The following is a 24,931-nucleotide window of genomic DNA, read 5'->3' on the forward strand; positions in this document are numbered from 1 at the left end:
GGCCCACCACAGTACCAGACTGCACGCCGGGGGAATCTAGTCACATAGAGTGTTGGGGTTCTCAGGGATTGTCTTGTTTTGAAATGGGATTAGCTTGATTTTGGGGTTATTGTGAAAGTCGGGGTGCTTATTTACCCCGTGAAAGTTGGGAACTGTGTGACAGACCTTACAGAGAAAAGAATGAACCACATGAGGTGTACATTCGCAAACACTCACAAATATATGCAAACAGCAGCTAACCTTCAAATTTCATCATAATCACAAGAGGAAACTAAAATACACATCACATGACCCCAGTAAATTAAACACAGACATTAGAAGAAAGGTTACAGGCCCACTTAAAACAGTATGAAATCTTTTCTGAGAAGGCAAAGAATAAGAAAATATTTTCTCAGAATGCATCAACTCTGTTACATATAAAAATGATGGTCTGACAACCTAGAGGTATGTCTTAAGCCAACACAACCTAAAACACTCTCTTTTGTCATTGAAATGGAGTCTTCATTTTGTAAGACCTCTGCAATGTGTCTATCTACCCTATCTTGTCAAGGCCTAACTCACTTGGTGACTCTTTAACATATAGATCTTTGACACAACAGAACGCATAAGTTAGGTATGGAAATGAGCTATTAGATTATCTGTCATAGCCCACAGCCAAAGAGAATTGATCCCTATTTTTTATGTCCAGTCCAGTTTTAAATGTCCCAAATGATAGGGCTGCCACCATTTCCCTTGGAGAACAATTGCACAATTGAATAGATCTAATTGTCAAGAAATTTGCCTGATATTTCGACTAAATATTCCCTTACTTTCATTGTACTAGTCCTTGTTATTCCCCAGTGCATAAATAATTCTTCTCCCCTTTTCAAATATCTTAGACTTATATTTCACACTGCCAGCCACCACTTCCTGAAGCTATACAGACTTAGCTCTTGAAAGCATTTCACATGAGAAAATTCCTTCAGCCCCTTTATCAGTTCTACTGGTCTTCTCCAAAGTCCCTCCTGTTTGTCAATATCTTCCCATACTAGGATGTCATGAAATGAACACTATATTCCAAGTCACAGCAGAGAAACTGTGTACTGGACTACTACCTCCTGTTTCATGCCAATAAGACTCCTCCAGAGCCCAAACAACATAAGTAAATATGCCTAAATGTTGATGATAGGTGTATCTATAAATGGAACAAATTCATAAAATAATCAGAGTGAGGCAACTTCAGCCTAATCACTACTGGCTACCATTGTAGGAGATGTTTTCACCCCTCAGCCAAAAGGCCAAGAAGCTATCTCACTAGATATATATATATGAGTACATAGATGCTTGATATAATCAGCGCAATTTATTAATATAAGAATATGTAGCATTGTTCATGAGTTAGTAGGTTCAAAAATGTTGTTATTGTTGCTACACACTGCAAATGTCTTCCTCAGTCTAGCTCTGAACAGCTACCAAGACTATTGGTGAGTTTCTGCTCTCTTTTGCATTTGTATAAATTATTTCAGTGCCATATTCTAGATTTATACCAATGTAACTGAGCAGAATTTGCCATAAGTGTGCAAACAGGGAAGTGTGAATATTCTGAGTTTTGAAAGAAAATCATGTCTGAAAATGTTTGGAGGTTTAAGGAGAAATGCATGTAGCATAAGCATGGTAAAGGCAGAATCTTGCAAAAAATGAATTATTTGTGGGGTGGTTGGTTGTATGGTGGGGCTGGATAAGAAAGGTGGTGTAAGAGACAAAAGATAGGATCAAATGTAACCATATTTGCCTGGAATTTCTGCATTAAATCAAGCTGCTGCATTACTGCTAGCAATCTGCCATACAGAGCATCTAGAAGTGACAGGGAGTGCGCCTTAAATGAAACCTATGCATACTAGTTATTGTTTATAAGCAGCATGGCTCAAAACAAGGCTGGACTTAGGTTTTGCAGCTCCTGATCCCATCCAGATTCCTCCTTATAGATAAATCTCACTTATTCTGTGTACTTGCAATATTGAGGCTGTTTCCTACCTGCCCAAGACCTTCTCACCTCAATCTGTGGTGACCTCTCTCCATAATTTATTTGAGTGACTCCATGTCCACTGGTGACCCTCTGTACAGACACATTGATCAAAAAGCCAGGAGATGAAACCAAAGGGCAACTCTCTAAGGGTTATGCAGGGAACTCAATCTCTGCAGCAGCCTGCAAGCAGTGGAACAGGTCAGGGATAGCATTTTGACTGGAGGGCTCAGTGCATGCATGCATGCAAGACCGAGAAGAGCAAGGTCTTAATGAAGGCATGTATACTTAGGGTGACCAGACAGCAAGTGTGAAAAATCAGGACGGGGGTGGGGGGTAATAGGAGGCTATATAAGAAAAAGACCCAAAAATCGGGACTGTCCCTATAAAATTGGGACATCTGGTCACCCTATGTATACTGTATAGGTTTGAGGCATCCTTCGTATATAATTAGCATAGAGAATCCCATGCCTAAGCAATATGTATATTATATGGTCAAATATGAAACTTTTTACTGTATTTCTAATTCCCATGTATAGTTTCCACCAGCACACTGATTGGTCATACCTGTGTGATACTACCACTTAGAATTGCTGTCAATCCTGGGTAAGAAGGCTCTGAAAATGCCTACTCATTGCATACACATTTCATTTATTTTTGACACACCATTAAATGGCATTTTAAAAAATGTGGAGAGGTTACATTATGGAAGATGCTTCAAGTTGTATTGATTTAAAAAAATATAAATGCAGTACCAGTGGGTTGTCTCCAAAGCAAAATTTTATCAGTACACATAATAATTCTTGTCATAAAGAATCCTCATTGATTCTAAAAGAAAGGTTCAGTCAGGTGTCTCTCACAATGGATCATACAGACTCAAGGCCACACAAACTCATCTCACCTGGGATCTTAATTTGAGCTCTACCTGCAGTGTTGTAAGTAATCAGTTCACATATAACCACCTATGATCTGTTCAGATCTCTTATATTTGTAATTCAATGTACTGGGCTAAATTTATAATCTCATTTACACTAGCTTTGTGCCTTTATTTCAGAAACAATTGTAAAATGTTAAACAAAGGTCAAAACTGATGCAGAGCGCTGAGGTCTTTATAGGAAATAATTCAGTGAAACAACAGTCTCTACTTAAATAACATGCCCAACACACTGCATTCATCCTGCGGTGAGCCTACTCTTTCAGATTTTATATTTTAACTACAAAGATTTGTATCAATGCAGCAGATTTTACTTTTTCTGGACTATTCACAACCAAACAGAAAGAGAGCTAGTAAAACATGTGCAAATTAAATCAACCAAAATGAAAGCACAATGGACTAGATTCTCCTGTCAACTACAGTGGGGTAATCAGGAGTAACTACATACAAGTCAATGAGACGTCATTGATATAAATGAGAGAAGCAGCCCCACCATATTCATATTCAGTATTTCTTACATTTAAAGATGAAAATCCACGGAACAACAAATACAAACAGGTGATTGTTTTACCTGTGCATGACTCCCCAGTGACATTCGTCAGTGGCACTTACGCTGCAGAGTTGAAACTCGGAGTTGATATTCAGCTTTGCCTTTGTGCTACAGCAGGCAGCATCCAAGGGCATAACAAGTGGAAAGTTATGGAATTTACTGTTAACCAGTGAACCTGAAGCTGTTAATTACAGTGCCAGGAGTGAGGAATTCAAGGAATGCAGACTAAAGCGGCCTAACAGTTACCAATGGCTTGATCAGGTGACTCGAATGAACCTAAATGCAGAGTGGCCTTATCTGAATGAAATGCTCTGTTCCTAGGACAAATTACAAAGCCTACTCAAAGTGAGTGCAGTGTGTTTCTAATAGAGAAAACAGAACTCTCTGTGTTAGTGAAAAGCTATCCTTCCCTGGGAAGAATGTAAAAAGACCCCAGTAAGCTTATGCTTTTTGAAAGAAAGAGGGCAAGTGAATAAAACAACCAGAAGAAGCTTTACTATCCCAAAGAATAAATGTGGCCATTCCATAAAACAGCTCATGAATACAAAGGAAGGCCTGAACTTTACTTGAGCTTTTATCATCAATTTAATAAACAGCATCACACAATCTCTGCACACATGACCTACAAAGATGCTTGAGTCACGACAAGCCTGCTGTCCATGTCCACTCTTTGAACATGCACTTTGATCTTACAAGTTGAAACGCGAGCATGCTCCCTTTGAGCTTTTGGAAAGGATATTTCACCTACAATGCTCCTGAATTTTAACTTCCCAAGACTGCCTTGTGGGGGGTGGGAGCAGAACCAAATCTAAGCCAGCAACAATGCATTAAATGGTGATCAGCTCTTCAAGAGATATGTGGTGAAATAAATGAGGTTATAAGTACCTTCAGGGGGAGAAAATACCAGGTATTAAAGGGCTGTTCAGTCCAACAGAGAAAGACGTAAGAAGAGCCAGTGACTACAAGCTGAAGCCAGAAAAAATTCAAATTGGAAATTAGGCAGACATTTTTAACAGTGAGGGGGATTAACCATTGGAACAAACTACCAAGGGAAGTGGTTCATTCACCATCTCTTGATGTCTTTGAATCAAGAGTGGATGCCTTTCTGGAAAATCAAACACAAGTTATTGGGCTGAATACAGGGCTAACCGGGTTACATTTAAGGGCCTGTGATATACAGGAAGTCAGGATTTAATGGTACCTTATGGTCTTAAACTATGAAATTCAGCACCCAATGAAATCAATGGCAAAACTCCCATTGATTTCAGTAGGGCCAGGATTTCACCCACTATATCTCCTCAATGGATAATTAGTGAAGTGGGGCCCTTCCTTCCAGTTATTGAGTCTACCCTTCTTCAGAGGTACTTGAATTTTCAGAGGAGGAAGGTTACAAGCATTGTCTGTTTTAATTTAATTTAATAAAATAATAATAATACCATGTGTGATTGGTAAATATCATTATATCACGTTACAAATGGGTAAGTTGGTGCACAAAAACGTTAAGTGATTTACCTAAAGTCACACAATCAGTCTGTGGTAAGATACGCAACAGACACACTTCCTCTTCACCAAATCACTAGACCACACTACTCCTCTAACTGGGAATATGGATAAAAAACATAGTTTAAGACAACTACTCTATTGATATATAGGGCCAAATTCTCTACTTGTGAAATTCTTTGAAGTCAATGGGAACTATGCCAACAGACAATTTGGCCCATAGTGTTAGAAGCCAATACTGTTGCAAACAGTCTTTGGAAATCCTCCCACATTCACATCAGGTTGGTCTCAGTTTATATTATAACTAATTAGAGACCAAACTGATATATGTGCATGTTTTAGTCACCAAAGCACAGGATATTATTCAGCTATGCTGTCACTGTTTCAAATGGAAGATTCTAAATCTCTTCCTCTCTCTGCGGAAAGTGATCTTTTGAGGCACACTCCAGAAACCTGTGAAGGTGTCTGCATCTGCTATGGGCCAGATTTTCAGCAGAGCTCAGCTCCCATTTAGGCACCCTCCTCATCGCCAGATTACAAAAAGGATTCCAGGCCTTATTCTCCTCTCATTTGTACCGATTTTACACCAGTGTAACAGCAATGTCTGCAGCGGATTTACTCCTGATTTGTACCTCAGCAAAGGGAAAATCAGGCATCTCAATCTCTCATAATGGTTTAGCTCCCTGCCTCAAACAGATTCCATTTTGCAGTTTTTATAGAACATATTAAGGACAATGCCAGAAGACATTTCCTTACTGTATGCTCTCTGAAATTGAGGCTACCTCTTCAATAAGCTACAATGTCTTAACTTCTAATTATGACAAATCTCCTTAAAAGTTTCATTATGTAACACTGCTGAAAAGATTTACACATGCAGGACATTTCAGCTCTTATAAGGAGAAGATTTTAAGCACTTCTTTGTTCATTACAAGCTTATGCTGTTTGCTTCTTATTATCAGATAATTTTTATTAATTTGAGCAAATCATGGCATATTCTTGTGATTAAATACAGCCTTTATTCTCTTTGCTTCTCTGTACAAGGAAACCAGTTTCATAGGCCACTAAAGTAACATTTCCTGTAGGGTCAGGGTGGTTGGTAATACTTCCTCAAAGGATGGTTCCTCAACCCCACTCATCAGCATCTTGATGCTATTTCACCTACCTCTGTTCTCTGCTATAAAATGAGTTACCATCTAAGTGGCTCCACCTCCCTAAAATAAAATAAAAAATTGTGGAACAAGCATGCCATTTGCTACCATCACACTCTTCGCTCTGCTTGTGTGTGTTTTACCCGTCCCTCTACCCTGACTTGTCTATTTAGATTGTAAGCTCTTCGGGGCAGGGACCATCTACTCCTCGGTGTTTGAACAGTACTTGGCACAATGGGGCCCTATTCTTGGTTGGTCCTTCAGCTACCATAGTAAACATTAATAATAATTAAGCAGAAAAAATGTCAGACACATTACATTAGGTGTTCTGCTTCTTCCACTGGTACTCTATGCATTTCCAGATCTAAATCAAAATCCAACTCCTAATTTTAATGTCCATTTTAATGTATTTTAGGACCTGTTTCTCTTTCCATAACCCACTGAGACAGATGCACTCTCATTGGGGACCTTGAAGATATTAGTGTCCAAGGTGATCTCTTGGTAGCTGGAGGCACAGCATTGTTATCAGAACTCCTTATTAGAGGCTGTCAGAATGAAACCCTAGCCTGACAGGTTTCAGAGTTTGATGCAAAACACTCACCTCTATGCATAATAATTGCTCTCATAATTGAAGAGAAACAATAAAAATTCCAACTATAAAGGCAACTGGACCTAACTGTGAGTCTTAATATTGCCTTAGGTGCTTAGATTCTACAGCAGGGATCGGCAACCTTTCAAAAGTGATGTGCCAAGTCCTCATTTATTCACTCTAATTTAAGGTTTCGTGTGCCAGTAATACATTTTAACGTTTTTAGAAGGTCTCTTTATATAAGTCTATAATATATAACTAAACTATTGTTGTATGTAAAGTAAATAAGGTTTTTAAAATGTTTAAGAAGCTTCATTTAAAATTAAATTAAAATGCAGAGCCCCGCCGACTGGTGGCCAGGACCCGGGCAGTGTGAGTGCCACTGAAAATCAGCTCGCGTGCCGCCTTCGGCACGTGTGCCATAGGTTGCCTACCCCTGTTCTACAGAAATAGATAAATTAGAAATACAAGTAGGCTGGGCTGGAAATAACATTATACTTAAGCAAAGCAAATTTTGCAAGAATTGCAGCCACAGTCTTTATTTTTAAAGTATTTATAATGAAAGTATTGTTGCTAATTTTTGTCTAGATGGTGCCAAGTCACTGAAAACAGTGTAAAAAGGGGGACATCTTAAATGTGTGGATTAAGTTGTTCCCCAAGCAACTGGAGCATGCACAACAACAACAAAATACAAAGAAAGAAAAAAATTTCCTAAATGGTTTCTGATCTGGGGCACTTAGTTTCAGACATTTGGGGCCTGATTTTCAAAGGTTCAGACCATCCTCTGTTGCCTTCAACTGAAGTTGTAAAAAATCAGAGCCAAGGTTTCTTCAGGTTGAACATCCAAAAATGGAGGCACTCAATGGTGGCTACTTCAGCAAGTGCTGGGCTAGACCGGTGAATATCTTGTGCGGGAAGTTACTTAGCAATGCACACCAACATGTGCCCAGCTACAAAAGTAGGTTGAGCACACAGCACAAAATCCTGAGTGATGTCATATCCATGATAGGCTCCAGACACTCAGACGCATTACAGATAGCTCCCGTCTGCTCCTAAATCATAGAATCATAAAATCATAGAATATCAGGGTTGGAAGGGACCTCAGGAGGTCATGTAGTACAACCCCCTGCTCAAAGCAGGACCAATTCCCAACTAAATCATCCCAGCCAGGGCTTTGTCAAGCCTGACCTTAAAAATCTCTAAGGAAGGAGATTCCACCACCTCCCTAAGTAACCCATTCCAGTGCTTCACCACCCTCCTAGTGAAAAAGGTTTTCCTAATATCCAACCTAAACCTCTCCCACCGCAACTTGAGACCATTACTCCTTGTTCTGTCATCTGCTACCACTGAGAACAGTCTAGATCCATCCTCTTTGGAACCCCCTTTCAGGTAGTTGAAAGCAGCTATCAAATCCCCCCTCATTCTTCTCTTCTGCAGACTAAACAATCCCAGTTCCCTCAGCCTCTCCTCATAAGTCATGTGTTCCAGCCCCCTAATCATTTTTGTTGCCCTCCGCTGGATTCTTTCCAATTTTTCCACATCCTTTTTGTAGTGTGGGGCCCAAAACTGGACACAGTACTTCAGATGAGGCCTCACCAATGTCGAATAGAGGGGAATGATCACGTCCCTCGATCTGCTGGCAATGCCCCTACTTATACAGCCCAAAATGCCGTTAGCCTTCTTGGCAATAAGGGCACACTGTTGACTCATATCCAGCTTCTCGTCCACTGTAACCCCTAGGTCTTTTTCTGCAGAACTGCTTCCTAGCCATTTGGTCCCTAGTCTGTAACAGTGAATGGGATTCTTCTGTCCTAAGTGCAGGACTCTGCATTTGTCCTTGTTGAACCTCATCAGGTTTCTTTTGGCCCAATCCTCTAATTTGTCTAGGTCCCTCTGTATCCTATCCCTACCCTCCAGCGTATCTACCACTCCTCCCAGTTTAGTGTCATCTGCAAACTTGCTGAGAGTGCAGTCCATGCCATCCTCCAGATCATTAATGAAGATATTGAACAAAAGCGGCCCCAGGACCGACCCTTGGGGCACTCTGCTTGAAACCGGCTGCCAACTAGACATGGAGCCGTTGACCACTAAAGCCTTGAACAAGGTTGTGATCTAACACATCAAGGTAAGACAGCTCCTGAGTGCCAATCATCACTGGGCTAGGACAGCCCTCATTTGAAAAAAAAAAGATGTATAGTAGTAGGCTGGTTTAAAAGTGTATCCAACAGGAAACTTGTGGAATTCCTCAACTCCTTCCACCTTTCTCCAGACTCCACTCTTGTTAGTTATGTGTCAATCTGTTGTGGACATTATGCATGGTTATGTTTTTAGGCTGCAGTGTGACATAATGGTAGACATGCTACAAAATCAGCCCATTTTGCTTAAGTTGGAGTATTTCCAGTAGATTTTAATGTTGTTCTTTACTCTGGCACCAACTAACAATGGGAGCCAATAGCTCTTTGCTTTCTATTTTTAGCATGGACTAAAGGAAAAGGGGGGATTCCAAAATTTAAATAAAAACAAAAAATCACAGAGGCTTTGTAATATCCCAACACCACTGGATCCTTCCTCTCATAGGTACCTCTCGTGCATAGTAAAATCAGGCCTGGGTGCGTTTCCTAGTTACCTTTGGTCTGAAAGTCTCCTCAGAATGTTCATATGCACAATGAATACACAATACACAAAATATTTGGGACAAAATATCCCCAAATGTTACTCTAATAATTTGATTTTAAAATGTTATTATTACAGATCATTGGCTGATTAATCTAGAACACTTTGTCCTGCAATTTTTCAATAAAGTTCTCAGACTTTTCAGTGAAAGAAAAGGATTAAAGATTATTTTGAAAGAGCATCTTTTTCACAAAGTCTGAATGGACTACAGCAGTTCCCATGGGATTAGCTGCATACATTTAAATTCTTCCCACAAGACATCTATTGTTTTCTACATGCCTCTCACTTTCATTCTGTCATGACAGGTTTCCACACTTCATTTTGACTAAAAAACCTGTGGATTCTGTGCTCTGTCAGATGAAGCAACAAGCACTGACAAGTCGATTAATTTTAAGGTATTTTTTTTAAATTGATCAACTGCTTTATAAACACATTGCTCTGGTTATTGTGTGGTGGAACATTATTGACATCTGATTCTCACATACAGTTTGGAAATTTTATTTTCATTAGACACATCTGTAAGATATATTCTCAAGAGTTATACACTGAATCTTCAGATTCATCTCTCCGAAGGAAAGGAATTTCTACCAAAATCAAAGCAATATATATTCTCCCTTGTATACTTTGGAACAAAACTTAAGAATTCTTTCCAGAAACAAAACTAGCATGTGAAGTATTTCTCATATGATAATCTGAATTTCATAAACTGTTATACCTTTATATTTTAGTGAATGTTTAGTTTTTAAGAGTCTGATTCTGCTTAATCAAACCCAAATTACCACTGATCTCTGTGGGCGTTTTGGCTGCACAACCAAAGCAGGACATAACTGCTATAGTAAATACAAAAATATACACTTCCACTTCCAAGGGCTGAATTCACAACCCTCTTATTTCTTGACAGAAAAATATCGTATATAGCTCAGACTCTTAGTATATACTTGACATTTCACATACCATAGAGATGAAGTTTTCTTGCAATAAGACATAAAGAATAAAAAATCATGGGGTTTAATGTACTATGCAACATACAGCCAGCTTTAATTGTGTTTTATGTGACAACACTTTATGAATCCTATTATGATTTATATTTTGATAAATGCCAACAAATTATATCTGTTGGGTAAATATTTCTGAATATCTCTAATATCTGAAAATATTATATTAAATATAAATTAAATTATACTTACAAGCAAAAAAACTACACTGTTTCCTACCCTTAAAGGAAAATTATTAAGTACATCATAGAACGCATACCAGTACACTCATTGTCACTATGATACTATATAATGCTGGTATTTTAAAATGTTTCTTGAATGAGATCTCAATTCCTGTGGTCATTTTTCTATAACACGGGGGTGGAATGGGGAGGGAACTCAATTTGAAACCTTACAAAAGTAAAAAAAAAAAAAAACTTTTTGCCATTTATGAGAGAGTGAGAGTGGAGAGACTTACAGAATGAAGAAGCCAGAGGGAGACTGCGGGAATAGGCTTGTAAGAAGTCCACTAGCAAAGTGAAGGTTGAAATGTAGTAATAAAAATGAATTCAAAGTGGCTGTCCCATAGAGCCCTCTACAAGAATGATTATTGAACTAACCCTGAATTTCCTTCATGTGTCTGACAATCCAGTGGGCTTCTCTTTAGTAAATCTTTTAACAGGGCCAGTGCCTTCTCTAGTCCGAATTTTATTCAGAGTTGCCCTGAAACTAAGGCAGTAATAGTGCATTACCTTATATAAAGTGCCTGGGGATGGGGTTGGGATAGGGAATAAAACAAAATGCAATGAACCCCGGGGGGAGAATTAAGAACATTGTAGGATTAGTGCATATGCTGCAACACACTATGCTGGGGAAACATTGCTTTCCCTCTCTATGGCATTTGAAGCAAGTTTCCAACATGCACTGTATGTATATTATTGAAATACACTTACACAAGCATAATAACTGTAGTACTTGAATCCACACAAACTAATCAACAATAACTATACAACTTCTGCTCTCTCAGAAAAACTATTTCATTATTTAATATTTGGATGTGCTATTGTACATTTGTATTGCAGTAATTATTTATTCATTGTTGAAAAATCCTACACAAATGCATATTCATTTAAATTAATTATTCATACCTCTCAGAAGGGAAACCTCTGAAAAACATTAACAACTGAAGACAAAATAGTTGGTCTTTAGAGAAAGTCTGATAAAATCCATTACAATTGTCAGAGTCCCCATTTCAGCCCCTCTCTCTGGTATGTGAAGCTGCTGGCTCAGTGCATAGCCTTGTCAAACCAACCGTACAGTCTATTCAGTTACCCTGGAGTTGTCATGTGGAATCAAGCAAACAAATATCTTCTCTCCATTTCCCGCAACTCTAGCATTCAAAAACAAATCAGAACTAATTCTTTGCAAAGCTTAGCTTCAGCAGCAGCCCGAGTGAAAAATCTCTGAGCTTGATATGTAATTTGAATTAGTTAAAAGGATTTATCTAACAGCCAGTGGTTACATTCAGTTAATGAATAACCTGCTTAGAGTATGAGGAAGTTTTAGAAGTTAATATAAATTATGGGGCCTCTTGTCAGAAATCAGTAAGAGATTGAACCTGTTCATTAGTTTGAGGGTAGGCAAGCCAAAAGGACGAAAAAGAAAAAGTGGAGCCCATTAAAGGAAAGATATTGTATCAACTGGCAATGGCTGTATCACACCAGTTCATCAAACTGAGATAAGCCAGTCTCACTTGCCCAATTTAGACCAAACACCAGGGCAAGTCTAACTGATACAGCCAGTAACATGTATCCAAAGCTTGGCAGTTATATTGGAGAAATCCTTTCTAAATCCAGCCATGTTTTACACATACACTGTACATGCTTTCCTTGAATGTTAAGCATGACCGGCTACTTTTTTTTCTTCTGCTTTGCTTGGACAAGTATGTTACAGCTTCTCAGTGAATTGGCCACAACTACTGCCAAAGGCAGCAATGCACCACCATATTCTCTCTTCCATGGTCTGAAACTGAACTCTCTTCTTAGTGTATGAAAGTCTATGGGTATAGCCCCAATCAATAGCAGATGATAATCCTGAGGCTGAAGTTTTTCCAGTGACAGCAGAGGTGGGATCAAATGGAGCATCATCAAGAGAAGCAGACTATATTGGGAAACCTCTCTTCCGTGCAATCACAAAGCCAAACTTTCCCAGCCTGCCATGGGAGAATGAAGGCTATGTCCCCACAGAGGGTGAAGGTGAAGTGTTTGTACCATCTTTGTTAGAATGTTTGTTTTTTCACAGCTACAAGAAGGACCTTTCACATGCTCTTTTTAAAAATTCATTTTATAGCACATGCAGATGTATATGTCCTCCATGTTTGATGGTGAGTGCTGTACAGACTACGTACATGCTGAGCCACCCAGAGAAACCCATGCCAAAAAAACCACCACTTTTAATTAGAAGTGGCCTTGAGATAAAAGCCATCTACTCACTGAAGGTGAACTGAAAAGGGTTTTGTTTTTTTCCTGTCAAGACCTGAGGTCAGGCATCTGTGTTTTCACTGCCATACCAGATCACTAATACTAATAGTTCAGACTGCTACATGCCTCTTCTTACATCTTTGGGGGTTTGTCATGTGATACTAGGAAATACAAAATCCTTATGGAGGCTGACAACATCCAAAACTGAGTAGCTGTTAATAGCACTCAGACAGCTGCAGCTGAAGATCATAACTTATCAGCAGGTAAGTAAAGGAAGAGCTGGTTTTCAACTCCTTTGTTTTAACTGTATTTAATGATCATTTTAAAGGCCATACGTATGTTTTGATATTGGTTTGGGGACTTAATAAAATACTTAGATTTATTTTCTCTCAGTCTGTTGTTTTGCCTTTAAGAAGGCTTTTATACAAATCAACTCATGTTATTAGTACAATACCTAATGATTGTACACTGCTTTGACATTTTTAAATGAAAGGTGCTATGAAAGTGCCTATTACTATAAAACTGAGATACAAGTCAGCTTCATTAACCCACTTACATGCGTAGTCTTGTTGCAATATATGGCCCCAATCCTGCAAAATCTTAAGCATGTGCTTAACTTTACTTATTGTCAACAGTCTCATGGACATCACTGGGACTATGGGTAAAGGTAAATATATGTGGCAATCACTACAGGATTGGGACCCATAAGGCAGCGAAGGAAGATTTTGCCGCCCGCACCACAAGCCACGGGGCAAGGACTCAAGGCCCCAGCTCCAGCCCCCAGCAGCAGCTTACAAAGCCAGGGGCACAGGGCTCCAGCTCCAGGCCCCGGCTGAAGCCGCAGGACAGGGGCGCAGGATCCTGGTTGCAAAGTCAGACCCAGTTGCAGGGCAGGGGAGCAAAGGGTCACAGTTCTAGCCCTGGCTCCAGCCCCAGCCACGGGTCATAGAGGGGAGGCCCACAGTCCTGCCTTCAGCTGTCAGTGGCTGAAGCTGGGGCTGAAGCAAACTGAGGGTATGTCTACACTACGAGAGTAGTTCGATTTTAGTTAAATCGAATATGTGCAATCGATATTAGAAAGTCGAACGTGTGTGTCTACACTAAGGACAGTAATTCGACTTTGTCAGTCCACACTACCAGGGAAAGCGTCGACATTGGAAGCAGTGCACTGTGGGCAGCTATCCCACAGTTCCCGCAGTCCCCGCTGCCCAGTGGAATTCTGGGTCGAGCCCCCAATGGCTTCTGGGTAAAAAATTGTGGCGAGGGTGCTTTTGGGTAACTGTCGTCATCCGTCAGTCACTACCGCCCTGCCTCCCTCCCTGAAAGCGCCGGCGGGAAATCAGTTCGCGCACTTTTTGATCAGTGACAGCGCGGACGCCACAGCACTGCGATCATGGATCCCGCTGCGACCATCGCTGCAGTTGTGGCCGTTCTCAACGCCTCGCACCTTATCATACACCTTTCCCAGAGGCAGATGCAGAGAAATCAGGCGAGGAGGCTACGGCAGCGGAGTGAGGGCCTGAAGTCGGAGAGTAGCACAGAGCTGTCAGAAACCACGACACCCAGCGCCGAGGACATCACGTTTGCAATGGGGCATGTGGATTTTGTTGAACGGCGATTCTGGGCCCGGGAAACAAGCACGGACTGGTGGGACCGCATAGTGCTTCAGGTCTGGGATGAATCCCAGTGGCTGCGAAACTTTCGCATGCGGAAGGGGACTTTCCTGGAACTTTGTGAGTTGCTGTCCCCTGCCCTGAAGCGCAAGGACACCCGCATGCGAGCAGCCCTGACTGTCCAGAAGCGAGTGGCCATAGCCCTCTGGAAGCTTGCAACGCCGGACAGCTACCGGTCAGTCGCGAACCACTTTGGCGTGGGCAAATCTACCGTGGGGGTTGTTGTCATGCAAGTAGCCAAGGCAATCGTCAAGGTACTGCTGTCAAAGGTAGTGACCCTGGGAAACGCGCAGGCCATCATAGATGGCTTCGCTGCGATGGGATTCCCAAACTGCGGTGGGGCTATAGATGGGACTCACATCCCTATCCTGGGACCGGGCCACCAGGCCAGCCAGTACATCAATAGAAAGGGGTACTTTTCAATGGTGCTGCAAGCACTGGTGGACCATCGGGGACGGTTTACAAACATCTACGTCGGATGGCCGGGCAAGGTTCATGACGCTCGCGTGTTCAGGAACTCTGGTCTGTTTAGACGGCTGCAGGAAGGTATTTACTTCCCAGACCACAAAATAACTCTTGGGGATGTGGAGATGCCTACAGTCATCCTCGGGGACCCAGCCTACCCGCTAATGCCCTGGCTCATGAAGCCCTATACTGGCGCCCTGGACACAGAAAAAGAACTGTTCAACTACCGGCTGAGCAAGTGCAGAATGGTAGTGGAGTGTGCTTTTGGCCGTCTCAAGGGGAGATGGAGAAGCTTACTCACTCGCTGTGATCTCAGCGAAACCAATATCCCCATCGTTATTGCAGCTTGCTGTGTGCTCCACAATCTGTGTGAGAGCAAGGGGGAGACCTTTATGGCGGGGTGGGAGGTTGAGGCAAATAGCCTGGCTGCTGATTACGCCCAGCCAGACAGCCGGGCGATTAGAAGAGCCCAGCGGGACGCGCTGTGCATCCGGGAGGCTTTGAAAGCCAGTTTCAAGGCTGAGCAGGGTACCCATTGACTTTTAAGTTTGTGGACACAGAAGCTGAACTTGCCCCCGTTTCTTTACCCAGTTGCCGTCGACTATCCTCTCCAATTACATACCCCCTTCACCCCCTTCCCAAAAAATAAAATCTGTTCTGTTTTGTTCATGGACACCGTTGTCTTTATTACTGTTTTCACGGGAATGTTTTAAACCTGGGACGCAGACTGTGGCGGGGAGCGGGTTTAGGGTTGTGATGCAAATGATGCTTCTAAACTCCAGGAATGACAGGCTCCGCGATGGTGGACTGGTTGTTTCAACGGAGCCTGCCAGCCCTCCTGGCCGGGACTGCGTGTATGTGTCGGCTATGTGACTGTCTTGCAGGGGGAGGAGGGTTACAGATCCCCTGCTGCGCGGCTCTGTGATCCAGGGTAAGGACCGCTGCATAAGATCTGTAACTGCCCTCCCCCGCCACCAAGTCACAGAGCAACACCACCGCCCCCACCACACAGAACATGAAAACCACCTCCCAGACTGACCAGGATAACTAGTCACTGCACTGTATATGTGCCCTGCTGCTGCACCTGCCCCCTGCTAAAGGTGACTGTCCTGTCCAATGACCAAGGCCCTTCCCCCCCCTCCAGACAGACTCCCCTCCAAAAGAAGAGGATGGAAACAGAAATGAACAGAAACGTATTCTTTATTAACAACCGCACATGGAACGGGGGGGTGAAACTTGGACGGGGTCTTGTGTGAGGCGGGTAGGAAAGGACTTTTCAAATTTTGGGGAATGAGAGCCTTCTAGTGGTAGAGCAGTCCGCAGGGGTGGAGTGAAATTTTTCCCGGCCCCTTCCACCCCTCCGTGTTTGGACTTTGGGTGAGGGGGGTATGGGACTTGGTGGCGGGGCAGGGCAGTTACAGAGAGACTGCAGCGGGGCTCTCTCCTCCTGCCTCCGGTCCTGCAGAACATCCACAAGGCGGCGGAGCGTGTCCGTTTGCTCCCTCATTAGTCCAAGCAGCGTTTGAGTAGCCTGCCTGTCCTCCTGTCGCCACCTCTCCTCCCGTTCAATGTTTGCCCGGTGCATTTGGGACAAGTTCTCCCTCCACTGTGTCTGCTGGGCTGCCTGTGCTCGGGAGCATTCCATTAGTTCAGCAAACATGTCTTCCCGTGTCCTCTTCTTCCTCCTCCTAATGTGCGCTAGCCTCTGGGCAGATGTGGCTGTGGGAATTGGAAAAAGGGAGTGAATTCCTGAGACAGAGCAATGTATCTGTGAACAGAGAACATAGTCTTTCTCTGTGAACAAGACCATGCAGAGCACCTATCACACGCGCACTGAGGACAAGGTCGAATTTTCGGCCCTCGCCTACAGTGCCTGCGGTCTTGCTGTGGCGAGCTGAGGAGCAGGGCAGGACACCGGACTTTGTCTAGATGGCAAACATGGTAAGCCGTAGACTTGTGGCCGCTTAAAACTTTAAGAGTGGCACTGGCCTCCTTTCACATAGAAAGCAATGCGAGTCTCTGCTGGCAGCAATCCTGCAAGCATGAACTCTGGCCCTGTCCCAGCCCCTCGCGGCTGTAAACCGCGTGGCTGTAAACCGGCGGTTGCAGTTCTGTAAAGGGACGGGCAAGCAGTCCCAATACTAACTTTCCCCTACCTAATTCACAGCAGGGAGTCATGCCTGACATCACCCTCCTGAAGGTCTCCGAGAGCCAGAAGGAGAAGATGCTCCGGGACAGCCTGCAGAAACCGGGGCCATTTGCTGCACTGCTGTGCAAGGCCATGATCCCGGAGTACCTGCTGGCGTTGTGGCAGGGAAACGTGTGCTACCACGGGGGGCCTAATAAGCTGTCCCTGCCCAGGAACCTGCTGATGAGGCTTGAAAAACACCTGCAGGAGGTGTATGAGGAGTTCTCCCCGGAGGATGTCGCCTCGATCCCCGGTTACATTGACCAGTTCTTGGCTTAGGTGCCCTTGGAGGGACAAATGACTGCAGGGTTTTGGGCACTATAATCATGAAGCGGACATTGTGAGATTTTTTTAAAATGGTTCGGACTATATATTGAGGCGCCCAAAGACGGAGTAATCATGATACACTTTGCACTGATTCCCCTTTTGTTTGACTTTCCTGTTTACATGTTTTTAAGCACTTTACCCACTGTTAATATTTTCAATCTTCCTGTTTTGTTGCAAATAAATGTTTACATGTTTTAAAGCACTTTAGCTACTGTTAATATTTTAAATATGCCAGTTATGTTGTAAATAAATGTTTGGATATTTAAAACACTTACTGCTTGATCCTTCCCCTGAATCTGTGTCTGGGGTAACGGCTGGGGAGGGTTGGTAGGGGATCTCTGTCAGGGTGATGAAGAGCTCCTGGCTGTCGGGCAAATCAGCGTTGTAAGCGCTGTCTACTGCCTCGTCCTCCTCATCTCCTTCCTCCTCTTCCCCGTCCGCTGAGGAACCGGCCGCGGACAATATCCCATCCTCAGAGTCCACGGTCAGGGGTGGGGTAGTGGTGGCGGCCGCACCTAGGATGGAATGCAGTGCCTCGTAGAAACGGGATGTGTGAGGCTGGGATCCGGAGCGTCCGTTTGCCTCTTTGGTCTTCTGGTAGCCTTGTCTCAGCTCCTTGATTTTCACGCGGCACTGCGTTGCATCCCGGCTGTAGCCTCTCTCTGCCATGGCTTTAGAGATCTTCTCATAGATCTTTGCATTCCGTCTTTTGGAGCGCAGCTCGGAAAGCACGGACTCATCTCCCCACACAGCGATGAGATCCAAGACTTCCCGATCCGTCCATGCTGGGGCCCTCTTTCTATTGGATTGCACGGCCATCTCTGCTGGAGAGCTCTGCATCGTTGCCACTGCTGCCACTGCTGCTGAGCTCGCCACGGTGTCCAAACAGAAACTGCGCTTCAAACTGCCCAGACAGGAAAAGGAATTCAAATTTTCCCGGGGTGTGGCTGGTCAGAGCATCCGAGCTCGGACTGCTGTCCAGAGCGTCAACAGAGTGGTGCACTGTGGGATAGCTCCCGGAGCTATTACCGTCGATTTCCATCCACACCTAGCCTAATTCGATATGGCCATTTCGAATTTAGCGCTACTCCTCTCGTTGTGGAGGATTACAGAAATCGATTTAAGGAGGGCTCTATGTCGAACTAAATGGCTTCGTGGTGTGGACGGGTGCAGGGTTAATTCGATATAACGGCGCTAAATTCGACATAAAAGCCTAGTGTAGACCAGGCCTTAGTCACAGAGGTCTGGAATCAGTGAGTGTCATGGCTCCCCTGACAAAATTATAGACTTTGTTGTAATCCATATTTAAACATACAGATTTATTTGTACACTAAACAAACACCAGGGGTAAAGGGCCGGGTTTTTTATTCAATCAAATAAATCAACTTCCCAATTTGCATACCTCTCAGATATGCCAGAAGTCTAGTACTTCTTGGATGACTTTGTCATAGTCATGACTTGCTTCTGGGCAATCACAAAGCTGTAGAAGTCCTTGCAACTCATCCGGAAATTCATTTTGACAAGGGTTTTCACTCCACACCAAGTCTATGCTGCTTCGATTCCGGACATCAGTCCATGCATCTTTCATGATTGAAAATACACGCTCTGTGTATGCGTTGCGTACTGGTATACTGAGCACGTATGACACCAGCGTTGTCATGTTCAGGAATTCAGTGCTACTGTCCTTGTTTCTCAGCACTTGAGACCAGAGTTCCCCAACTGAGTAGTTTCCAGGCTCCAACTTGGAGTTGATGTCTTTGATGATACAGAACTCATCATAGAGCAGATCAAGATCCACTGTTTTCTGGAGATTTACAGCTATCACAGCCGCAGACAGATCCTTGTATTCAAATGCCCTATTAACTTTGATGTTCAAGCACTGGGTATTGAACAAGTAGCCAGTTGTTGAAAAATCAAACCATTTCTCCAAATATAGGATCGACACATCATAAAATTTCATGAAGTCTTTCTGGAGACATGCAGCAGTGACAGGTGGCATCTCAGTTCATGCATTTTCAACTCTGGAGCCAAAGAATTTGTCATTCTTCCGTTGCTGAAGTTTAATTCTCAGAGTATTCATTATGGCATACACTTCACATGCTGTCATACTATCATTTTCCAAACAGAGCACAGTATCATTGAAGATTTTCAGGATATTCTGGAGGAAAAACAGATGAACCTCAACTTTGTTAGGCCCCTCACCTCGTTCACCATTTTCCATATCCGAGAACTGCATCCATAGAGAATTTGGGCACTTCTCACTGTCCAGAGACACAAAGTAGCACTTAACAGCCTGCCACGTATTTACAAGCCTGTTTACAGCTTGGAAAAGACTCAACTAGCGTGTCGGAACGTGGTGCAGTAAAGTGGAATACTCCATATCCACAAAGTCAAACATATCCTTCAATGCTGCTACTCTCTTAGCAGAACTGCTGAAATGATTGAACGTCTTAATCACCAGAGTCTCAATGTGAACTTGTAGGGTATTGCTAGCATGTTTCACGGCATTGTGCACAACATGGGCAGGGCAGTTTGCAGGCAAGATGTTTTCGTTTTGTTTTTTTTAATTCTGGTACACTGATTGTCGCTTTCCATAATTCATGTTTGCATTATCAGCACAGTAGGAAGACATTTTGTTTAGGTCTAGTTTGTGTGTCACAAGTTTTTCAACTAATGTGTTGCTTATTGCCTCTGCAGTCTCTTCGCTTTGCTCATAGAAGTCTAACAGTTTATCTTGGACCCCATATTCGGGTGTCCAGTATTTTTGCGATAAGGGGAAAGTTTTCACATCGCCCTTATTAGATGCATCTGTGGCAACTGAGAAATAGGGACCGTCTGGCTTGCTGAGGTCTTTTAAAAATTCTGTTGAGAGTGGTGACAGCACATTTTTGATCAATGCCTCCGCTTTAGTCCAGCCACAGCTGACATGCTTCGCAATCGTTGAATCTGGATACAAGGTAGGCGCCAGTTTAAGTTCACAGTCACACGAGCGATAGGAGTATTGATGGACTACTGTGTGGTAAACTTGAGTTAGCTCAACAGCAATAACCTTGTTACTGAAGGATTCATTTGGCCTGCTGAAAAAATGTGAGACCAGGGTATTGCTCTTGTGAGTCTTGGTGTTTTGTTCATGATTTTTTGAATCAGCATGATGCTTAACATCAGACTCACCGCCATGGCAAATGCTAAATTCCTTCTCGCATGCTTTACAAAAGGCTTTTGAATCACACTCGTAGGATTTCCGAATCCAGGTGTAAGTGGCTTCCCATTCTATCTTTTTTGTTTTTTGGTAGTTGGCTCCTCCCTTGCCGTTGCCATTTTGGGTGGGGTTTTCGGCTGAAGACCGTTAGCTAGCTAGCCAGCCACTGAAAAGAACCGCGCAGTCTCTGTGCTTCTTACTTGTTATTACGTGCCCACTGTAGTTTGTCCACTGTGGTTCAGAACTGTAAACTACATATCCCTACTGTAAATTGTGTTACACCTGAAAACAACCTGAAAAACCAAAATTGCCAGTAGATAACAGATCACAATTGGGTTTAATGGGACATTCCCAATCGACTAATTTTCTATTTCACTACCAAATTTTAAATTTTACCTGAATATCGGGACAAATGGCATCCCGATTGTACATCAAGCAGATGTACGCCACCAGGTGCAATCCCTGCTTGCCAATGTGGGTAAGTGAACTGAGCAGCAGCTTAGCAATCCTTAGCCCCAGCCTCCCTGGGTGGAATCAGCATGTGCAGAGGCAGGTGCCTCCTTCCCTTGGCTCTGCCATGAGCTAGGTAGACCAGTCTGCACACACTTTGCTGGGGGAGTCCGGGCTACACTGCTGGTTCAGCCCAGCTGACACTCACCTCGGGGACCTGACGGCTGCTTCCCAGGAGCCGCCCCAGGTAAGCACTGCTGGGACCTACCCCTGCACCTCCTACCCCCGCCTTCAGTTGAGGAGGTGAGCAGTGGGAAGGGCAGGGCCGGCCAGGGGCAATGGGGTACACTGGTCCACCTGGCCCTGTGCTACCAGCATGCCCCTTCCTGTTGGGGGTGGGCTCATGCTGCGCCACACAGCTCCTCTGCCCAGCGCCCCCTGGATCCACTATGCCCTGCACACCGTGAACCCACTATGCCCAGAGCCTCCCCACACCCCCCCCACATCTCCACCACAAATGCACAGTGCTGTGCACACTACCACCCCTGCCCAGCGCCCCCCCCACCCACAGCCCCACCACAGCTGCCCAGCACCCCACACAGAACCCCCCACTCACTAGTTTCCCAATACACACAGATTTCTCCTCCCTCCCTCCCAGTGCCCTTCCCCACAGCCCCATCACCACAACTAAACAATGTCCCACACAGACCTCCACTGCCCAGTGCCCTGACACACACAGATCTCCCGCACTGCCCAGCACCCCCCAACAGGCTCCCACTGCCTAGCACCCCAAAACACAAAAACCTCCCCCACTGCCCAGCGCCCTCCACACCCTCACAGCCCAGCACCCCACACACACCTCCCAGACACTCACTCCATCACACCCTGCCCCCTTCCCTGGCCGCACTCACCAGCCCTGCTGGGAGGTGTCTGGCTCCTAGGGTCAGAGTGGCAGCGGGGGGGTGTCTCCAGACTCTCCACGTGCTGTGCCCGCCACAAGCGCGAGCTCCATGGCTCCCATTGTCCGGGAAAAGCACCAATGGGACCTGCTGGAGTCGCGGAGCGGGGCTTGCAGGGGGGGGCAGGCAGCAGAGCCCCCCCCCCCCCCCCCCCCGACCCTAAGAGCCAGAGGGACCTGCCGGGGGTGGAGGGTCCTGGCGGTGCCTACCTGGGGCCGCTTCCGGGAAGCATCCGGCAGGTCCCTCTGGCTCCTAGGGTTGGGTCGGGTGGTTGGGTGTGGTGGGGGGGGGTGGAGGGCTCTCTGCCTGCTGCCAGCACCTGCAAGCCCCGCCCCCGCAGCTCTGATTAGGCAGGAGGGAGCCGGTGCAGCACACGGAGACCCCCTCCGCCTCTGTGCCTAGGGGCCGCCAGCACTGCAGGCTCCTGCTAGCGGGTGGGCGCGCTGCCGGGAGCTGCCCCAGGAAGCGCCGCCTACTCCAGCCCTGCGACTTTGGCGGTGATGGTGAGCGGTCCCTGATATTGGGACAAAGGGCATCCCGACCAATGTGCGGTCGGGACACGGGACAAATGTGTTAAAATCAGGACTGTCCCGATAATATCGGGACGTCTGGTCACCCTACCTTCTGCACACCTAAGGTAGCGTTCCAGCCAACTGCAAGGACACATTTTCAAAGATATGCTCGCTATTGCCCACTGCTCAGAGTCCCCTTGCTCATTAATGCATATCCCCTCCAGTCTGTTCTCTCATTTGTACTACATTGTAAACAGTTCTGACAGCATGTTTTCCCTCTTTGTTCAAACAATGGCCTTTGTAACCAAACAGAAAATTAACAAGTGAACATTTATTTGTAATGATCCCGAGGAAAATTCCTATTTAATTTAAAAATAAAATATGATCATGTGTTCTCCAAGCCTCTCCTTCAATGCCTCACTATATAAATTATAGCTTGTTATCTTAATACCTCTGCGAAAGAGTTCAAGAATTAAAACCCAGAGGAAAAACACACAATTGTTTTCTAAATAAATTATGAAAAAATGTGAGGTCCCAGGAGATAGTGTGGTCTAGCTATTGAAATAGAAGAGTGGGAGTCAGGTCTCCTGGGGATCTATTCCATGCTTTGCTATTGATTCACTGGGTCACCTTGAGCAAGTAACTGAACCTCCGTGCATCTCGGCAGTATGTTTTTAAAATGGGAACAATCATACTTGCCTGCCACACAGGCTGTTGTAAGAATTAGATAATGGGCTCAGTTCCTTTCCCATTGTGAGTCTGCCTGACTGATATTATCAGCTTCAATCTGAGCGGCATTTCCCCCAATATTTGTGACATTCTTTCCCCTCATCATCTGAAAGGAACTGTAGAAATGCAAAGTAAGTTTATATTTATTTTTGTATTAGTCAAGCATAAAAGCTGTACAGTCAGGATGTAGCTAATCACAGTCCTCAAAATATGTACACAGGTACGACCTTCTGCTTGACTGCTATGCTACAGAAGAAAAGACAACGTCCTTCCATCTATCTCCTTATGTTCTTGTCATGAGGTAGAGCGCAGTAGGTGGTCCCAGTGTGAAGTGTACCTTTCGCTGCAATTAATGCAGGTGTCATGTGCTACAGGAATGTCTGATAGACTAACAAGCAAAACATGAGCAATAGCAGGCAGGAGGGCACGCCAGGCAACAAAGAAAGGAACAGGGCTGTGGGAAAAAAAGAGAAGCATTTACGGGTGAGAGAGACAGCCATCGGAAAGAAAACTGGTGGGTACTACTGGGAAAAGTGATAGGAGTGGCCTTGGGAAAGTTCTGGCTAGAGGCTTCAATATCTAATCACTGTTCAGAAAACCCGTCAAAAAAGATTTGCAACCCTAGCTTTATACTTTATACCCTGGACACATTCAGATCTTAACCCTTTTGCTGCTGCTTTTCCATTGCACTTGATGCATTGATAGCTAACACAATCAGCAACGGAGCAGGTGCATTGTACCAGGCTGTATCTAGACAGAGATTCTAATTCTGTCCTTTGCAGATCATTGTTGGTCACACACACAGAGATCGACTGATTACAGGGTTCTGCCTCTTCTTGTTTCCAGCTGAGAGGAACAAAACAGATAAGGGAGGTGAAAGTATAGAGTGAAAGGAGACCCGATGTTAACTTTGTTTCAAAAGGTTCTCAGTGTGACCACAGATGTGAAGGGATGTGGCTCACAAAACAGTCTCTATTAAGATATGGGAACCCCTGATCTAAGCTATTTAGCAGCAGCTAAACAGCTAAAGTGATTATCAGATCAGAAAGTGATCTCTTCTTTTTTATTTACTCAGTAATTATTAGGGGATTGAATAGAGAAATGGGGACTTCTCCATGCTCAGTCCAACTGAGATGCCAAAATGAGACTCCACGCACAGTAGATTGTACAGATGCTCTAAATATTATCATATGTGCACTGCGGGGCTCCTCAAACTTCGCTTCCCCTTTGGCATGCTCCCCCATCTGTAGGCATCACAGCATTGGCTTAGTGTGGAATATTCTCAAGGGCCTTAGGCTATGTCTACACTGTGTGCTTCTTTTGATGGCCATGTAGCATACATATTCACGTAGACCCCTTAGCATGGGTATAAATAGAGTGTAGACTCTGAGGCTTAGGTGTTTAAAGATGCACTTGAAGGATGTGGGTATGTACTCGCATACATACCCTACACATCTCTCTATTTGTCCAAGCTGTGCCTCCTTATCTACACTGCTATTTTCAGCTGTGTAGTGTCCTGCTGCCTCCCTGCTGCTGGAGCCTTTCCCTGCTGCAGGAAAGACTCCAGCAGCGGGGAAAG

The sequence above is a fragment of the Terrapene carolina genome, unplaced genomic scaffold, assembly GCF_002925995.2.
Source record: "Terrapene carolina triunguis isolate 2854851 unplaced genomic scaffold, T_m_triunguis-2.0 Scaffold88, whole genome shotgun sequence".
NCBI lineage: Eukaryota > Metazoa > Chordata > Testudines > Emydidae > Terrapene > Terrapene triunguis.